This window comes from Euprymna scolopes, chromosome 7, assembly GCF_053919585.1.
Source record: "Euprymna scolopes isolate OS-2025 chromosome 7, ASM5391958v1, whole genome shotgun sequence".
In the NCBI taxonomy this organism is placed as follows: Eukaryota; Metazoa; Mollusca; class Cephalopoda; order Sepiida; family Sepiolidae; genus Euprymna; species Euprymna scolopes.
This window is the reverse complement of record NC_136488.1, coordinates 172,176,847-172,189,515: the sequence shown is the minus strand read 5'-3', so window position 1 is coordinate 172,189,515 and position 12,669 is coordinate 172,176,847. Positions and strand designations below refer to the sequence as shown.

General features: G+C 32.5%; 40 non-coding genes across 40 annotated transcripts; all 40 read left to right on the top strand.

Annotated features, from left to right (window-relative positions):
• Positions 1–17: 17 nt before the first annotated feature.
• Positions 18–89, top strand: Trnaq-uug (transfer RNA glutamine (anticodon UUG)). Its single transcript has one exon. It is a non-coding gene; the product is annotated as a tRNA-Gln (tRNA).
• Positions 90–234: 145 nt separating this feature from the next.
• Positions 235–306, top strand: Trnaq-uug (transfer RNA glutamine (anticodon UUG)). The gene has a single exon. It is a non-coding gene; the product is annotated as a tRNA-Gln (tRNA).
• A 145-nt stretch (positions 307–451) lies between these two features.
• On the top strand, positions 452–523 carry Trnaq-uug (transfer RNA glutamine (anticodon UUG)). The gene has a single exon. It is a non-coding gene; the product is annotated as a tRNA-Gln (tRNA).
• An 800-nt stretch (positions 524–1,323) lies between these two features.
• Positions 1,324–1,395, top strand: Trnaq-uug (transfer RNA glutamine (anticodon UUG)). The gene has a single exon. It is a non-coding gene; the product is annotated as a tRNA-Gln (tRNA).
• Positions 1,396–1,759: 364 nt separating this feature from the next.
• On the top strand, positions 1,760–1,831 carry Trnak-uuu (transfer RNA lysine (anticodon UUU)). Its single transcript has one exon. It is a non-coding gene; the product is annotated as a tRNA-Lys (tRNA).
• A 362-nt stretch (positions 1,832–2,193) lies between these two features.
• Trnak-uuu (transfer RNA lysine (anticodon UUU)) lies at positions 2,194–2,265 on the top strand. The gene has a single exon. It is a non-coding gene; the product is annotated as a tRNA-Lys (tRNA).
• A 147-nt stretch (positions 2,266–2,412) lies between these two features.
• Trnaq-uug (transfer RNA glutamine (anticodon UUG)) lies at positions 2,413–2,484 on the top strand. Its single transcript has one exon. It is a non-coding gene; the product is annotated as a tRNA-Gln (tRNA).
• A 366-nt stretch (positions 2,485–2,850) lies between these two features.
• On the top strand, positions 2,851–2,922 carry Trnaq-uug (transfer RNA glutamine (anticodon UUG)). Its single transcript has one exon. It is a non-coding gene; the product is annotated as a tRNA-Gln (tRNA).
• A 585-nt stretch (positions 2,923–3,507) lies between these two features.
• Positions 3,508–3,579, top strand: Trnaq-uug (transfer RNA glutamine (anticodon UUG)). The gene has a single exon. It is a non-coding gene; the product is annotated as a tRNA-Gln (tRNA).
• Positions 3,580–3,724: 145 nt separating this feature from the next.
• Positions 3,725–3,796, top strand: Trnak-uuu (transfer RNA lysine (anticodon UUU)). The gene has a single exon. It is a non-coding gene; the product is annotated as a tRNA-Lys (tRNA).
• Positions 3,797–3,940: 144 nt separating this feature from the next.
• Trnaq-uug (transfer RNA glutamine (anticodon UUG)) lies at positions 3,941–4,012 on the top strand. Its single transcript has one exon. It is a non-coding gene; the product is annotated as a tRNA-Gln (tRNA).
• Positions 4,013–4,812: 800 nt separating this feature from the next.
• On the top strand, positions 4,813–4,884 carry Trnaq-uug (transfer RNA glutamine (anticodon UUG)). Its single transcript has one exon. It is a non-coding gene; the product is annotated as a tRNA-Gln (tRNA).
• A 145-nt stretch (positions 4,885–5,029) lies between these two features.
• On the top strand, positions 5,030–5,101 carry Trnak-uuu (transfer RNA lysine (anticodon UUU)). The gene has a single exon. It is a non-coding gene; the product is annotated as a tRNA-Lys (tRNA).
• Positions 5,102–5,245: 144 nt separating this feature from the next.
• On the top strand, positions 5,246–5,317 carry Trnaq-uug (transfer RNA glutamine (anticodon UUG)). The gene has a single exon. It is a non-coding gene; the product is annotated as a tRNA-Gln (tRNA).
• A 362-nt stretch (positions 5,318–5,679) lies between these two features.
• Trnak-uuu (transfer RNA lysine (anticodon UUU)) lies at positions 5,680–5,751 on the top strand. Its single transcript has one exon. It is a non-coding gene; the product is annotated as a tRNA-Lys (tRNA).
• Positions 5,752–5,898: 147 nt separating this feature from the next.
• On the top strand, positions 5,899–5,970 carry Trnak-uuu (transfer RNA lysine (anticodon UUU)). Its single transcript has one exon. It is a non-coding gene; the product is annotated as a tRNA-Lys (tRNA).
• A 145-nt stretch (positions 5,971–6,115) lies between these two features.
• Trnak-uuu (transfer RNA lysine (anticodon UUU)) lies at positions 6,116–6,187 on the top strand. The gene has a single exon. It is a non-coding gene; the product is annotated as a tRNA-Lys (tRNA).
• A 147-nt stretch (positions 6,188–6,334) lies between these two features.
• Trnaq-uug (transfer RNA glutamine (anticodon UUG)) lies at positions 6,335–6,406 on the top strand. The gene has a single exon. It is a non-coding gene; the product is annotated as a tRNA-Gln (tRNA).
• A 366-nt stretch (positions 6,407–6,772) lies between these two features.
• On the top strand, positions 6,773–6,844 carry Trnaq-uug (transfer RNA glutamine (anticodon UUG)). The gene has a single exon. It is a non-coding gene; the product is annotated as a tRNA-Gln (tRNA).
• A 366-nt stretch (positions 6,845–7,210) lies between these two features.
• Positions 7,211–7,282, top strand: Trnaq-uug (transfer RNA glutamine (anticodon UUG)). The gene has a single exon. It is a non-coding gene; the product is annotated as a tRNA-Gln (tRNA).
• A 147-nt stretch (positions 7,283–7,429) lies between these two features.
• Positions 7,430–7,501, top strand: Trnak-uuu (transfer RNA lysine (anticodon UUU)). The gene has a single exon. It is a non-coding gene; the product is annotated as a tRNA-Lys (tRNA).
• A 147-nt stretch (positions 7,502–7,648) lies between these two features.
• On the top strand, positions 7,649–7,720 carry Trnaq-uug (transfer RNA glutamine (anticodon UUG)). Its single transcript has one exon. It is a non-coding gene; the product is annotated as a tRNA-Gln (tRNA).
• Positions 7,721–7,867: 147 nt separating this feature from the next.
• On the top strand, positions 7,868–7,939 carry Trnaq-uug (transfer RNA glutamine (anticodon UUG)). Its single transcript has one exon. It is a non-coding gene; the product is annotated as a tRNA-Gln (tRNA).
• A 147-nt stretch (positions 7,940–8,086) lies between these two features.
• On the top strand, positions 8,087–8,158 carry Trnaq-uug (transfer RNA glutamine (anticodon UUG)). The gene has a single exon. It is a non-coding gene; the product is annotated as a tRNA-Gln (tRNA).
• A 147-nt stretch (positions 8,159–8,305) lies between these two features.
• On the top strand, positions 8,306–8,377 carry Trnak-uuu (transfer RNA lysine (anticodon UUU)). The gene has a single exon. It is a non-coding gene; the product is annotated as a tRNA-Lys (tRNA).
• Positions 8,378–8,522: 145 nt separating this feature from the next.
• Trnak-uuu (transfer RNA lysine (anticodon UUU)) lies at positions 8,523–8,594 on the top strand. The gene has a single exon. It is a non-coding gene; the product is annotated as a tRNA-Lys (tRNA).
• Positions 8,595–8,738: 144 nt separating this feature from the next.
• Positions 8,739–8,810, top strand: Trnaq-uug (transfer RNA glutamine (anticodon UUG)). Its single transcript has one exon. It is a non-coding gene; the product is annotated as a tRNA-Gln (tRNA).
• Positions 8,811–9,172: 362 nt separating this feature from the next.
• Positions 9,173–9,244, top strand: Trnak-uuu (transfer RNA lysine (anticodon UUU)). The gene has a single exon. It is a non-coding gene; the product is annotated as a tRNA-Lys (tRNA).
• Positions 9,245–9,391: 147 nt separating this feature from the next.
• Positions 9,392–9,463, top strand: Trnak-uuu (transfer RNA lysine (anticodon UUU)). Its single transcript has one exon. It is a non-coding gene; the product is annotated as a tRNA-Lys (tRNA).
• A 145-nt stretch (positions 9,464–9,608) lies between these two features.
• Trnak-uuu (transfer RNA lysine (anticodon UUU)) lies at positions 9,609–9,680 on the top strand. Its single transcript has one exon. It is a non-coding gene; the product is annotated as a tRNA-Lys (tRNA).
• Positions 9,681–9,827: 147 nt separating this feature from the next.
• Positions 9,828–9,899, top strand: Trnaq-uug (transfer RNA glutamine (anticodon UUG)). The gene has a single exon. It is a non-coding gene; the product is annotated as a tRNA-Gln (tRNA).
• A 366-nt stretch (positions 9,900–10,265) lies between these two features.
• Trnaq-uug (transfer RNA glutamine (anticodon UUG)) lies at positions 10,266–10,337 on the top strand. The gene has a single exon. It is a non-coding gene; the product is annotated as a tRNA-Gln (tRNA).
• A 366-nt stretch (positions 10,338–10,703) lies between these two features.
• Positions 10,704–10,775, top strand: Trnaq-uug (transfer RNA glutamine (anticodon UUG)). The gene has a single exon. It is a non-coding gene; the product is annotated as a tRNA-Gln (tRNA).
• Positions 10,776–10,922: 147 nt separating this feature from the next.
• Positions 10,923–10,994, top strand: Trnak-uuu (transfer RNA lysine (anticodon UUU)). Its single transcript has one exon. It is a non-coding gene; the product is annotated as a tRNA-Lys (tRNA).
• A 147-nt stretch (positions 10,995–11,141) lies between these two features.
• On the top strand, positions 11,142–11,213 carry Trnaq-uug (transfer RNA glutamine (anticodon UUG)). The gene has a single exon. It is a non-coding gene; the product is annotated as a tRNA-Gln (tRNA).
• Positions 11,214–11,360: 147 nt separating this feature from the next.
• Trnaq-uug (transfer RNA glutamine (anticodon UUG)) lies at positions 11,361–11,432 on the top strand. Its single transcript has one exon. It is a non-coding gene; the product is annotated as a tRNA-Gln (tRNA).
• Positions 11,433–11,579: 147 nt separating this feature from the next.
• On the top strand, positions 11,580–11,651 carry Trnaq-uug (transfer RNA glutamine (anticodon UUG)). Its single transcript has one exon. It is a non-coding gene; the product is annotated as a tRNA-Gln (tRNA).
• Positions 11,652–11,798: 147 nt separating this feature from the next.
• Trnak-uuu (transfer RNA lysine (anticodon UUU)) lies at positions 11,799–11,870 on the top strand. Its single transcript has one exon. It is a non-coding gene; the product is annotated as a tRNA-Lys (tRNA).
• Positions 11,871–12,015: 145 nt separating this feature from the next.
• Trnak-uuu (transfer RNA lysine (anticodon UUU)) lies at positions 12,016–12,087 on the top strand. The gene has a single exon. It is a non-coding gene; the product is annotated as a tRNA-Lys (tRNA).
• A 144-nt stretch (positions 12,088–12,231) lies between these two features.
• Trnaq-uug (transfer RNA glutamine (anticodon UUG)) lies at positions 12,232–12,303 on the top strand. The gene has a single exon. It is a non-coding gene; the product is annotated as a tRNA-Gln (tRNA).
• The last annotated feature ends 366 nt before the right edge of the window (positions 12,304–12,669 follow it).

Here is a 12,669-nt window from a genome sequence, read left to right as displayed (position 1 = left end):
AGTTGTGGCAACTATAAGGATCTATGGTGTAATGGTTAGCACTCTGGACTTTGAATCCAGCGATCCGAGTTCAAATCTCGGTAGAACCTCTTGTACATTTCCTTTTAATCTGAAATTAGAATCAAGGTCACCACGAGTACAAATAATTAAGAATGTTTTGTGCTTCTTTGTATAATTCATGTCTGACATTCATTAGTATATCATTTTATCGTTAATGAGTTGTGGTAACTATAAGGTTCTATGGTGTAATGGTTAGCACTCTGGACTTTGAATCCAGCGATCCGAGTTCAAATCTCGGTAGAACCTCTTGTACATTTCCTTTTAATCTGAAATTTGAATCAAGATCACCACGAGTACAAATAATTAAGAAGGTTTTGTGCTTCTTTGTATAATTCATGTCTGACATTCATTAGTATATGATTTTATCGTTAATGAGCTGTGGTAACTATAGGGTTCTATGGTGTAATGGTTAGCACTCTGGGCTTTGAATCCAGCGATCCGAGTTCAAATCTCGGTAGAACCTCTTGTACATTTCCTTTTAATGTGAAATTTTAATCAAGATCACCACGAGTACAAATAATTAAGAATGTTTTGTACTTGTTTGTATAATTCATGTCTGACATTCATTAGTATATAATGTTATCGTTAATGAGTTGTGGTAACTATAAGGTTCTATGGTGTAATGGTTAGCACTCTGGACTTTGAATCCAGGGATATGAGTTCAAATCTTGGTAGAACCTCTAGTACATTCCCTTTTAATCTGAAATTTGAATCAAAATTACCACGAGTACAAATAATTTAGAATGTTTTGTGCTTCTTTGTATAATTCATGTCTGACATTCATTAGTATATAATTTTATCGTTAATGAGTTGAGGTGACTATAAGGTTCGATGGTGTAATGGTTAGCGCTCTGGACTTTGAATCCAGTGATCTGAGTTCAAATCTCGGTAGAACCCCTTGTACATTTCCTTTTAATCTGAAATTTGAATCAAGATCACCACGAGTACAAATAATTAAGAATGTTTTGTGCTTCTTTGTATAATTCATGTCTGACATTCATTTATTTATATAATGTTATCGTTAATGAGTTGTGGTAACTATAAGGTTCTGTGGTGTAATGGTTAGCACTCTGGACTTTGAATCCAGTGATGCGAGCTCAAATCTCGGTAGAACCTCTTGTACATTTCCTTTTAATCTGAAATTTAAATCAAGGTCACGACGAGTACATATAATTAAGAATGTTTTGTGCTTCTTTGTATAATTCATGTCTGACATTCATACATTTATATAATGTTATCGTTAATGAGTTGGGGTAACTATAAGGTTCTATGGTGTAATGGTTAGCACTCTGGACTTTGAATCCAGCGATCCGAGTTCAAATCTCGGAAGAACCTTTAGTACATTTCCTTTTAATCTGAAATTTGAATCAAGGTCACCACGAGTACAAATAATTAAGAATGTTTTGTGCTTCTTTGTATAATTCATGTCTGACATTCAGTAATTTATATAATGTTATCGTTAATGAGTTGTGGTAACTATAAGTTTCTATGGTGTAATGGTTAGAACTCTGTACTTTGAATCCAGCGATCCGAGTTCAAATCTCGGTAGAACCTCTTGTACATTTCCTTTTAATCTGAAATTTTAATCAAGATCACCACGAGTACAAATAATTAAGAATGTTTTGTGCTTCTTTGTATAATTCATGTCTGACATTCATTAGTATATCATTTTATCGTTAATGAGTTGTGGTCACTATAAGGTTCTATGGTGTAATGGTTAGCACTCTGGGCTTTTAATCCAGTGATCCGAGTTCAAATCTCGGTAGAACCTCTTGTACATTTCCTTTTAATCTGAAATTTGAATCAAGATCACCACGAGTACAAATAATTAGGAATGTTTTGTGCTTCTTTGTATAATTCATGTCTGACATTCATTAGTATATCATTTTATCGTTAATGAGTTGTGGTAACTATAAGGTTCTATGGTGTAATGGTTAGCACTCTGTGCTTTGAATCCAGCGATCCGAGTTCAAATCTCGGTAGAATCTCTTGTACATTTCCTTTTAATGTGAACTTTTAATCAAGATCACCACGAGTACAAATAATTAAGAATGTTTTGTACTTGTTTGTATAATTCATGTCTGACATTCATTAGTATATAATTTTATCGTTAATGAGTTGTTGTAACTATAAGGTTCTATGGTGTAATGGTTAGCACTCTGGACTTTTAATCCAGTGATGCGAGCTCAAATCTCGGTAGAACCTCTTGTACATTTCCTTTTAATCTGAAATTTAAATCAAGGTCACCACGAGTACATATAATTAAGAATGTTTTGTGCTTCTTTGTATAATTCATGTCTGACATTCATTTATTTATATAATGTTATCGTGAATGAGTTGTGGTAACTATAAGGTTCTATGGTGTAATGGTTAGCACTCTGGACTTTGAATCCAGCGATCCGAGTTCAAATCTCGGAAGAACCTCTTGTACATTTCCTTTTAATCTTAAATTTTAATCAAGGTCACCACGAGTACAAATAATTAAGAATGTTTTGTGCTTCTTTGTATAATTCATGTCTGACATTCAGTAATTTATACAATGTTATCGTTAATGAGTTGTGGTAACTATAAGGTTCTATGGTGTAATGGTAAGCACTCTGGGCTTTTAATCCAGTGATCCGAGTTCAAATCTCAAAAGAACCTCTTGTACATTTCCTTTTAATCTGAAATTTTTATAAAGATCACCACGAGTACAAATAATTAAGAATGTTTTGTGCTTCTTTGTATAATTCATGTCTGACATTCATTAATTTATATAATGTTATCGTTAATGAGTTGTGGTAACTATAAAGTTCTATGGTGTAATGGTTAGCACTCTGGACTTTGAATCCAGCGATCCGAGTTCAAATCTCGGTAGAACCTCTTGTACATTTCCTTTTAATCTGAAATTTTAATAAAGATCACCACGAGTACAAATAATTAAGAATGTTTTGTGCTTCTTTGTATAATTCATGTCTGACATTCAGTAATTTATATAATGATATCGTTAATGAGTTGTGGTAACTATAAGGTTGTATGGTGTAATGGTTAGCACTCTGGACTTCAAATCCAGCGATCCGAGTTCAAATCTCGGTAGATTCTCTTGTACATTTCTTTTTAATCTGAAATTTGAATCAAGATCACCACGAGTACAAATAATTAAGAATGTTTTGTGCTTCTTTGTATAATTCATGTCTGACATTCATTTATTTATATAATGTTATCGTGAATGAGTTGTGGTAACTATAAGGTTCTATGGTGTAATGGTTAGCACTCTGTACTTTTAATCCAGCGATCCGAGTTCAAATCTCGTTAGAACCTCTTGTACATTTCCTTTTAATCTTAAATTTGAATGAAGGTCACCAAGAGTACAAATAATTAAGAATGTTTTGTGCTTCTTTGTATAATTCATGTCTGACATTCATTAATTTATATAATGTTATCGTTAATGAGTTGTGGTAACTGTAAGTTTCTATGGTGTAATGGTTAGCACTCTGGACTTTGAATCCAGCGATCCGAGTTCAAATCTCGGTAGAACCTCTTGTACATTTTCTTTTAATCTTAAATTTTAATCAAGATCACCACGAGTACAAATAATTAAGAATGTTTTGTGCTTCTTTGTATAATTCATGTCTGACATTCATTAGTATATCATTTTATCGTTAATGAGTTGTGGTAACTATAAGTTTCTATGGTGTAATGGTTAGCACTCTGGGCTTTTAATCCAGCGATCCGAGTTCAAATCTCGGTAGAACCTCTTGTACATTTCCTTTTAATCTGAAATGTGAATCAAGATCACCACGAGTAAAAAAAATAAGAATGTTTTGTACTTGTTTGTATAATTCATGTCTGACATTCATTTGTATATAATTTTATCGTTAATGAGTTGTGGTAACTATAAGGTTCTATGGTGTAATGGTTAGCACTCTGGACTTTGAATCCAGTGATCCGAGTTCAAATCTCGGTAGAACCTCTTGTACATTTCCTTTTAATCTGAAATTTGAATCAAGATCACCACGAGTACAAATAATTAAGAATGTTTTGTGCTTCTTTGTATAATTCATGTCTGACATTCATTAGTATATCATTTTATCGTTAATGAGTTGTGGTAACTATAAGGTTCTATGGTGTAATGGTTAGCACTCTGTGCTTTGAATCCAGCGATCCGAGTTCAAATCTCGGTAGAATCTCTTGTACATTTCCTTTTAATGTGAACTTTTAATCAAGATCACCACGAGTACAAATAATTAAGAATGTTTTGTACTTGTTTGTATAATTCATGTCTGACATTCATTAGTATATAATTTTATCGTTAATGAGTTGTTGTAATTATAAGGTTCTATGGTGTAATGGTTAGCACTCTGGACATTTAATCCAATGATGCGAGCTCAAATCTCGGTAGAACCTCTTGTACATTTCTTTTTAATCTGAAATTTGAATCAAGATCACCACGAGTACAAATAATTAAGAATGTTTTGTGCTTCTTTGTATAATTCATGTCTGACATTCATTTATTTATATAATGTTATCGTGAATGAGTTGTGGTAACTATAAGGTTCTATGGTGTAATGGTTAGCACTCTGTACTTTTAATCCAGCGATCCGAGTTCAAATCTCGTTAGAACCTCTTGTACATTTCCTTTTAATCTTAAATTTGAATGAAGGTCACCAAGAGTACAAATAATTAAGAATGTTTTGTGCTTCTTTGTATAATTCATGTCTGACATTCATTAATTTATATAATGTTATCGTTAATGAGTTGTGGTAACTGTAAGTTTCTATGGTGTAATGGTTAGCACTCTGGACTTTGAATCCAGCGATCCGAGTTCAAATCTCGGTAGAACCTCTTGTACATTTTCTTTTAATCTTAAATTTTAATCAAGATCACCACGAGTACAAATAATTAAGAATGTTTTGTGCTTCTTTGTATAATTCATGTCTGACATTCATTAGTATATCATTTTATCGTTAATGAGTTGTGGTAACTATAAGTTTCTATGGTGTAATGGTTAGCACTCTGGGCTTTTAATCCAGCGATCCGAGTTCAAATCTCGGTAGAACCTCTTGTACATTTCCTTTTAATCTGAAATGTGAATCAAGATCACCACGAGTAAAAAAAATAAGAATGTTTTGTACTTGTTTGTATAATTCATGTCTGACATTCATTTGTATATAATTTTATCGTTAATGAGTTGTGGTAACTATAAGGTTCTATGGTGTAATGGTTAGCACTCTGGACTTTGAATCCAGTGATCCGAGTTCAAATCTCGGTAGAACCTCTTGTACATTTCCTTTTAATCTGAAATTTGAATCAAGATCACCACGAGTACAAATAATTAAGAATGTTTTGTGCTTCTTTGTATAATTCATGTCTGACATTCATTAGTATATCATTTTATCGTTAATGAGTTGTGGTAACTATAAGGTTCTATGGTGTAATGGTTAGCACTCTGTGCTTTGAATCCAGCGATCCGAGTTCAAATCTCGGTAGAATCTCTTGTACATTTCCTTTTAATGTGAACTTTTAATCAAGATCACCACGAGTACAAATAATTAAGAATTTTTTGTACTTGTTTGTATAATTCATGTCTGACATTCATTAGTATATAATTTTATCGTTAATGAGTTGTTGTAACTATAAGGTTCTATGGTGTAATGGTTAGCACTCTGGACTTTTAATCCAGTGATGCGAGCTCAAATCTCGGTAGAACCTCTTGTACATTTCTTTTTAATCTGAAATTTGAATCAAGATCACCACGAGTACAAATAATGAAGAATGTTTTGTGCTTCTTTGTATAATTCATGTCTGACATTCATTTATTTATATAATGTTATCGTGAATGAGTTGTGGTAACTATAAGGTTCTATGGTGTAATGGTTAGCACTCTGTACTTTTAATCCAGCGATCCGAGTTCAAATCTCGGTAGAATCTCTTGTACATTTCCTTTTAATGTGAACTTTTAATCAAGATCACCACGAGTACAAATAATTAAGAATGTTTTGTACTTGTTTGTATAATTCATGTCTGACATTCATTAGTATATAATTTTATCGTTAATGAGTTGTTGTAACTATAAGGTTCTATGGTGTAATGGTTAGCACTCTGGACTTTTAATCCAGTGATGCGAGCTCAAATCTCGGTAGAACCTCTTGTACATTTCCTTTTAATCTGAAATTTAAATCAAGGTCACCACGAGTACATATAATTAAGAATGTTTTGTGCTTCTTTGTATAATTCATGTCTGACATTCATACATTTATATAATGTTATCGTTAATGAGTTGTGGTAACTATAAGGTTCTATGGTGTAATGGTTAGCACTCTGGACTTTGAATCCAGCGATCCGAGTTCAAATCTCGGAAGAACCTCTTGTACATTTCCTTTGTAACTAAAATTTGAATCAAGATCACCACGAGTACAAATAATTAAGAATGTTTTGTGCTTCTTTGTATAATTCATGTCTGACATTCAGTAATTTATACAATGTTATCGTTAATGAGTTGTGGTAACTATAAGGTTCTATGGTGTAATGGTAAGCACTCTGGGCTTTTAATCCAGTGATCCGAGTTCAAATCTCAAAAGAACCTCTTGTACATTTCCTTTTAATCTGAAATTTTTATAAAGATCACCACGAGTACAAATAATTAAGAATGTTTTGTGCTTCTTTGTATAATTCATGTCTGACATTCATTAATTTATATAATGTTATCGTTAATGAGTTGTGGTAACTATAAAGTTCTATGGTGTAATGGTTAGCACTCTGGACTTTGAATCCAGCGATCCGAGTTCAAATCTCGGTAGAACCTCTTGTACATTTCCTTTTAATCTGAAATTTTAATAAAGATCACCACGAGTACAAATAATTAAGAATGTTTTGTGCTTCTTTGTATAATTCATGACTGACATTCAGTAATTTATATAATGATATCGTTAATGAGTTGTGGTAACTATAAGGTTGTATTGTGTAATGGTTAGCACTCTGGACTTCAAATCCAGCGATCCGAGTTCAAATCTCGGTAGAACCTCTTGTACATTTCCTTTTAATCTGAAATTTGAATCAAGATCACCACGAGTACAAATAATTAAGAATGTTTTGTGCTTCTTTGTATAATTCATGTCTGACATTCATACATTTATATAATGTTATCGTTAATGAGTTGTGGTAACAGTAAGGTTCTATGGTGTAATGGTTAGCACTCTGGACTTTGAATCCAGCGATCCGAGTTCAAATCTCGGAAGAACCTCTTGTACATTTCCTTTTAATCTGAAATTTTAATCAAGGTCACCACGAGTACAAATAATTAAGAATGTTTTGTGCTTCTTTGTATAATTCATGTCTGACATTCATTAATTTATATAATTTTAACGGTAATGATTTGTGGTAACTATAAGGTTCTATGGTGTAATGGTAAGCACTCTGGACTTTTAATCCAGTGATCCGAGTTCAAATCTTGGTAGAACCTCTTGTACATTCCTTTTTAATCATAAATTTGAATCAAGATCACCACGAGTACATATAATCAAGAATGTTTTGTGCTTCTTTGTATAATCCATGTCTGACATTCATTAATTTATATAATTTTATGGTTAATTGGTTGTGGTAACTATAAGGTTCTATGGTGTTATGGTTAGCACTCTGGACTTTGAATCCAGCGATCCGAGTTCAAATCTCGGTAGAACCTTTTGTACATTTCCTTTTAGTCTGAAATTTGAATCAAGATCACCACGAGTACAAATAATTAAGAATGTTTTGTGCTTCTTTGTATAATTAATGTCTGACATTCATAAATTTATATAATGTTATCGTTAATGAGTTGTGGTAACTATAAGGTTCTATGGTGTTATGGTTAGCACTCTGGACTTTGAATCCAGCCATCCGAGTTCAAATCTCGGTAGAACCTCTCGTACATTTCCTTTGTAACTAAAATTTTAATCAAGATCACCACGAGTACAAATAATTAGAAATGTTTTGTGCTTCTTTGTATAATTCATGTCTGACATTCATTAATTTAGATAATGTTATCGTTAATGAGTTGTGGTAACTATAAGGTTCTATGGTGTAATGGTTAGCACTCTGGACTTTGCATCCAGCGATCCGAGTTCAAATCTCGTTAGAACCTCTTGTACATTTCCTTTTAATCTGAAATTTTAATCAAGGTCACCAAGAGTACAAATAATTAAGAATGTTTTGTGCTTCTTTGTATAATTCATGTCTGACATTCATTAATTTATATAATGTTATCGTTAATGAGTTGTGGTAACTATAAGGTTCTATGGTGTAATGGTTAGCACTCTGGACGTTTAATCCAGCGATCCGAGTTCAAATCTCGGTAGAACCTCTTGTACATTTCGTTTTAATCTGAAATTTGAATCAAGATCACCACGAGTACAAATAATTAAGAATGTTTTGTGCTTCTTTGTATAATTCATGTCTGACATTCATTAGTATATCATTTTATCGTTAATGAGTTGTGGTAACTATAAGGTTCTATGGTGTAATGGTTAGCACTCTGGGCTTTTTATCCAGCGATCCGAGTTCAAATCTCGGTAGAACCTCTTGTACATTTCCTTTTAATCTGAAATGTGAATCAAGATCACCACGAGTAAAAAAAATAAGAATGTTTTGTACTTGTTTGTATAATTCATGTCTGACATTCATTTGTATATAATTTTATCGTTAATGAGTTGTGGTAACTATAAGGTTCTATGGTGTAATGGTTAGCACTCTGGACTTTGAATCCAGTGATCCGAGTTCAAATCTCGGTAGAACCTCTTGTACATTTCCTTTTAATCTGAAATTTGAATCAAGATCACCACGAGTACAAATAATTAAGAATGTTTTGTGCTTCTTTGTATAATTCATGTCTGACATTCATTAGTATATCATTTTATCGTTAATGAGTTGTGGTAACTATAAGGTTCTATGGTGTAATGGTTAGCACTCTGTGCTTTGAATCCAGCGATCCGAGTTCAAATCTCGGTAGAATCTCTTGTACATTTCCTTTTAATGTGAACTTTTAATCAAGATCACCACGAGTACAAATAATTAAGAATTTTTTGTACTTGTTTGTATAATTCATGTCTGACATTCATTAGTATATAATTTTATCGTTAATGAGTTGTTGTAACTATAAGGTTCTATGGTGTAATGGTTAGCACTCTGGACTTTTAATCCAGTGATGCGAGCTCAAATCTCGGTAGAACCTCTTGTACATTTCTTTTTAATCTGAAATTTGAATCAAGATCACCACGAGTACAAATAATGAAGAATGTTTTGTGCTTCTTTGTATAATTCATGTCTGACATTCATTTATTTATATAATGTTATCGTGAATGAGTTGTGGTAACTATAAGGTTCTATGGTGTAATGGTTAGCACTCTGTACTTTTAATCCAGCGATCCGAGTTCAAATCTCGGTAGAATCTCTTGTACATTTCCTTTTAATGTGAACTTTTAATCAAGATCACCACGAGTACAAATAATTAAGAATGTTTTGTACTTGTTTGTATAATTCATGTCTGACATTCATTAGTATATAATTTTATCGTTAATGAGTTGTTGTAACTATAAGGTTCTATGGTGTAATGGTTAGCACTCTGGACTTTTAATCCAGTGATGCGAGCTCAAATCTCGGTAGAACCTCTTGTACATTTCCTTTTAATCTGAAATTTAAATCAAGATCACCACGAGTACATATAATTAAGAATGTTTTGTGCTTCTTTGTATAATTCATGTCTGACATTCATACATTTATATAATGTTATCGTTAATGAGTTGTGGTAACTATAAGGTTCTATGGTGTAATGGTTAGCACTCTGGACTTTGAATCCAGCGATCCGAGTTCAAATCTCGGAAGAACCTCTTGTACATTTCCTTTGTAACTAAAATTTGAATCAAGATCACCACGAGTACAAATAATTAAGAATGTTTTGTGCTTCTTTGTATAATTCATGTCTGACATTCAGTAATTTATACAATGTTATCGTTAATGAGTTGTGGTAACTATAAGGTTCTATGGTGTAATGGTAAGCACTCTGGGCTTTTAATCCAGTGATCCGAGTTCAAATCTCAAAAGAACCTCTTGTACATTTCCTTTTAATCTGAAATTTTTATAAAGATCACCACGAGTACAAATAATTAAGAATGTTTTGTGCTTCTTTGTATAATTCATGTCTGACATTCATTAATTTATATAATGTTATCGTTAATGAGTTGTGGTAACTATAAAGTTCTATGGTGTAATGGTTAGCACTCTGGACTTTGAATCCAGCGATCCGAGTTCAAATCTCGGTAGAACCTCTTGTACATTTCCTTTTAATCTGAAATTTTAATAAAGATCACCACGAGTACAAATAATTAAGAATGTTTTGTGCTTCTTTGTATAATTCATGACTGACATTCAGTAATTTATATAATGATATCGTTAATGAGTTGTGGTAACTATAAGGTTGTATTGTGTAATGGTTAGCACTCTGGACTTCAAATCCAGCGATCCGAGTTCAAATCTCGGTAGAACCTCTTGTACATTTCCTTTTAATCTGAAATTTGAATCAAGATCACCACGAGTACAAATAATTAAGAATGTTTTGTGCTTCTTTGTATAATTCATGTCTGACATTCATACATTTATATAATGTTATCGTTAATGAGTTGTGGTAACAGTAAGGTTCTATGGTGTAATGGTTAGCACTCTGGACTTTGAATCCAGCGATCCGAGTTCAAATCTCGGAAGAACCTCTTGTACATTTCCTTTTAATCTGAAATTTTAATCAAGGTCACCACGAGTACAAATAATTAAGAATGTTTTGTGCTTCTTTGTATAATTCATGTCTGACATTCATTAATTTATATAATTTTAACGGTAATGATTTGTGGTAACTATAAGGTTCTATGGTGTAATGGTAAGCACTCTGGACTTTTAATCCAGTGATCCGAGTTCAAATCTTGGTAGAACCTCTTGTACATTCCTTTTTAATCATAAATTTGAATCAAGATCACCACGAGTACATATAATCAAGAATGTTTTGTGCTTCTTTGTATAATCCATGTCTGACATTCATTAATTTATATAATTTTATGGTTAATTGGTTGTGGTAACTATAAGGTTCTATGGTGTTATGGTTAGCACTCTGGACTTTGAATCCAGCGATCCGAGTTCAAATCTCGGTAGAACCTTTTGTACATTTCCTTTTAGTCTGAAATTTGAATCAAGATCACCACGAGTACAAATAATTAAGAATGTTTTGTGCTTCTTTGTATAATTAATGTCTGACATTCATAAATTTATATAATGTTATCGTTAATGAGTTGTGGTAACTATAAGGTTCTATGGTGTTATGGTTAGCACTCTGGACTTTGAATCCAGCCATCCGAGTTCAAATCTCGGTAGAACCTCTCGTACATTTCCTTTGTAACTAAAATTTTAATCAAGATCACCACGAGTACAAATAATTAGAAATGTTTTGTGCTTCTTTGTATAATTCATGTCTGACATTCATTAATTTAGATAATGTTATCGTTAATGAGTTGTGGTAACTATAAGGTTCTATGGTGTAATGGTTAGCACTCTGGACTTTGCATCCAGCGATCCGAGTTCAAATCTCGTTAGAACCTCTTGTACATTTCCTTTTAATCTGAAATTTTAATCAAGGTCACCAAGAGTACAAATAATTAAGAATGTTTTGTGCTTCTTTGTATAATTCATGTCTGACATTCATTAATTTATATAATGTTATCGTTAATGAGTTGTGGTAACTATAAGGTTCTATGGTGTAATGGTTAGCACTCTGGACGTTTAATCCAGCGATCCGAGTTCAAATCTCGGTAGAACCTCTTGTACATTTCGTTTTAATCTGAAATTTGAATCAAGATCACCACGAGTACAAATAATTAAGAATGTTTTGTGCTTCTTTGTATAATTCATGTCTGACATTCATTAGTATATCATTTTATCGTTAATGAGTTGTGGTAACTATAAGGTTCTATGGTGTAATGGTTAGCACTCTGGGCTTTTTATCCAGCGATCCGAGTTCAAATCTCGGTAGAACCTCTTGTACATTTCCTTTTAATCTGAAATGTGAATCAAGATCACCACGAGTAAAAAAAATAAGAATGTTTTGTACTTGTTTGTATAATTCATGTCTGACATTCATTTGTATATAATTTTATCGTTAATGAGTTGTGGTAACTATAAGGTTCTATGGTGTAATGGTTAGCACTCTGGACTTTGAATCCAGTGATCCGAGTTCAAATCTCGGTAGAACCTCTTGTACATTTCCTTTTAATCTGAAATTTGAATCAAGATCACCACGAGTACAAATAATTAAGAATGTTTTGTGCTTCTTTGTATAATTCATGTCTGACATTCATTAGTATATCATTTTATCGTTAATGAGTTGTGGTAACTATAAGGTTCTATGGTGTAATGGTTAGCACTCTGTGCTTTGAATCCAGCGATCCGAGTTCAAATCTCGGTAGAATCTCTTGTACATTTCCTTTTAATGTGAACTTTTAATTAAGATCACCACGAGTACAAATAATTAAGAATGTTTTGTACTTGTTTGTATAATTCATGTCTGACATTCATTAGTATATAATTTTATCGTTAATGAGTTGTGGTAACTATAAGGTT